The sequence below is a fragment of the Telopea speciosissima genome, chromosome 11, assembly GCF_018873765.1.
Source record: "Telopea speciosissima isolate NSW1024214 ecotype Mountain lineage chromosome 11, Tspe_v1, whole genome shotgun sequence".
In the NCBI taxonomy this organism is placed as follows: domain Eukaryota; kingdom Viridiplantae; phylum Streptophyta; class Magnoliopsida; order Proteales; family Proteaceae; genus Telopea; species Telopea speciosissima.
Genome location: NC_057926.1, coordinates 27,342,111 through 27,345,210, shown reverse-complemented (window position 1 = coordinate 27,345,210; position 3,100 = coordinate 27,342,111). Strand labels below are relative to the sequence as shown.

General features: G+C 39.7%; 1 pseudogene; it reads left to right on the top strand.

Moving 5' to 3' along the window:
* Positions 1-576: 576 nt before the first annotated feature.
* LOC122645561 lies at positions 577-2,878 on the top strand (annotated as a pseudogene).
* Positions 2,879-3,100: the final 222 nt, after the last annotated feature.

Below are 3,100 nucleotides of genomic sequence, written 5' to 3'. Positions count from 1 at the left end.
AGAGCTCTGGAGGGGTCGGTCACTTAAGTGACCAACCCCTCCCCTTTTCTATTCGGTCTAGACTTCTAGTGGAAGTCGACCAAGTGAGAGGGGCGCCCAGGGTTTTGTCTATAAATGACTATTAGGCTTAAACCCTATCACAATTAATTTTATATCTTTTGAGAAGTCGTCTCTCTCCCTTTCTTTCAAATTCTGTGTTATCCTAGGGTTTTGTGGAGTGGAGTTCTTCTTCGTGGAGAAATCTTTCGGGATTGTTCGTGTTCGTGATCTGCTCGTAACTGCAAGCCGCATTCGATCATACGTTCCGCTACAATTCCATTCGGTTCAGGAAATCCCTAAACCTCTGATTAATGGAATACTAATATGCTAACAAATATAATAGTTTCTTTTTCCATTTTTTTTTTTTAAAATGCTAAAATCATAGGTGGTCCAACCGGTTTGAATGTCCGGTATGGATCTTTCAAACATTTGCTTCAAACGCAAGAAAGGACCGCTTCGTTTAGCAAGAGAGGAGCATAAACGAGCTCATTCCCAGAAGGCAGACTTCTTTCTCGCAGAGACCCTCACCGCTGCTAGAGCTTAGCAGAGAACAGTATGCTCCTCTCTATCTCTGCGGCTTTCCCTCTCTATTCTCCAATTTCTCTCTTCATCTCTTGAACTCCCGATTTCTCTTTTCCCCATGAACCGTAAAATGTGATGCATCACGCTGTAATAGAATCCCATTGTAGAAAACCTTTCGTAAAAACTCACCACTCCATTTGATAATATGTAATTCACAAAATTCTGAAACCCATCCGATATATGTACTCGGGGTTCTCACCCTGCCCTCTCTCTCTGTTTCTGGGTCTGTTTCAAGTCATGAAGTTATGAATGTATGGACCTTTTAATTTTATTGTGTCTGGGTTCTATCAGTCCTGGTACTGTATCTGGATTCTTAAATCACTTTGGTAAATACGGTAGTAGTATATCTGGTTGCTATATATGCAATGGCCCTAGGCCTTCCTACACCTTTTTTTATTTTGTATTTAAAGAATTAAGGAAATATCAACATTTTGCTTCTGTGAATGTACTTGAGTTCCTTGATCTTTGACATTTCAAAGTGTTAAATGTTTGTTCAGCACATAATTAATATTTATGGTTCAGATTCTAGTCAATTGACATAATGTGTACTCTCTCATGTACTTTTGAACTGTTTATACATATATGATGAACCTTATCTTCCAACAGATCTTGTAATTTGGCTCTTGGGCCCCTTTATCACAAGGTTAGATGTGCTCACCCTATGAATGAATGGTTATGGGATGTTGACTATTAGAAGAAAGATTTGAGCAAGAAGAACATAAGCAGTTAACTAGTTGGCTTTCTAGGCTAGAGGTATTGAGTGATTCCCTTGTGATATGAATTATATATATATATGTGTGTATGAAAATTTTGAACTAGGGAAACTAGGGAACCTTGGGTAGATTGAGAGTGTCCTCAAGTCTATTCATTGTTGTACAGGCTGAGACATGTTTTCTTTCCCCCTGAGATATAAGGTTGGTGTGCATGTTCTGACCTCTTTAAACCTTTTTGGCCCTCCTTTAGTTGTTCATTTGGCAATTTTGCACAGAATGATTTACAAGGTAAAGTTTTGGTAATGTCATCATATGAAATATGTTACCATCAGATGAAATTGACTTGTTAGACGTGCTTTGTTCCGATAAAGTGCTATAGATGCTTGTTATTTATTATAGTGGAATTTTTGGGATATGGTTCAGCATAAGACTGTTAGTCCATAATGCTAGGTATGGTTGAGGTTTTTTTGTTGAATTTCACTTTATTGGGGCTCTGAATTGTAATCATTCTGCTTCCATCTATTTCAGTGACCATTTTATTAAGATTTCATTTTGTCTCTTTTTGGGTGGATGTGCTAATACATGGTGCTTTCTGTATTTTTAAGAGTGAGTTCATAAAATGTCTCGGAGGTATGATAGCTGTACTACGATCTTCTCGCCGGAAGGTCGCCTCTCCCAAGTGGAATACACGATGGAAGCCATTGGAAATGCAGGAAGTGCTATTGGGGTATTATCGAAAGATGGAGTTGTCTTAGTTGGGGAAAAGAAGGTCACCTCTAAACTTCTCCAAACATCAAAGTCTACCGAGAAGATGTACAAAATTGATGATCATGTCACCTGTGCAGTGGCTGGGATAATGTCTGATGCAAACATCTTAATTAACACAGCCAGAGTCCAAGCTCTGCGGTACACTTATACTTTCCAAGAACCAATGCCAGTCGAACAGCTGGTTCAATCTCTATGTGATACTAAGCAAGGGTACACACAGTTTGGTGGGCTTCGCCCATTTGGTGTCTCATTTCTGTTTGCAGGTTGGGATAAGAACTTTGGCTTCCAGCTATACATGAGCGACCCAAGTGGCAATTACAGTGGTTGGAAAGCAGCAGCAATTGGGGCAAACAACCAGGCTGCCCAGTCAATGCTTAAACAGGATTATAAGGATGACATCAGTAGAGAAGAAGCGGTTCAGCTTGCATTGAAGGTGCTTAGTAAGACCATGGACAGCACAAGCCTTACATCAGAGAAGCTCGAACTGGCTGAGGTCTTTCTCTCCCCCTCTGGAAAGGTGAAGTATGAGGTTTGCTCACCGAGTCCCTCAGTAAGTTGTTGCAGAAGTTTGGAGTGACCCCCCTGTTGCCGAGGCTTCATGAGGCTATTATCCTATCAATGTATTTCAATATGACTTAGTTTCAGAACATGTTTGGTTTGTCTTCATGTGTTAATTTGTGCCTCATTGGGATTGGACATCTTGAACCAAAGATTCCATGGTCCTTCTTACAGGTGAAACTTTGAACAAATTAGTTAATTTTTCTTAATATAGTTTATCTCTTGAAACCGGTTATGCTGTGATACAGTTTCTACAGATGTTACAATGCTTAAATTTTTTTGCATGGATCTTGCACTTTGATTTTATTTTGACACAAGAAACGTTATATGTACTCATAGATTTGAGGGATTGATGTTGAATTAACTGGGTATCAGCTGGGACAGATCCAAATTGGCTCTTAACCTTCTCAAAATGAGTTAGGCGGGCACTGGGAATGCCA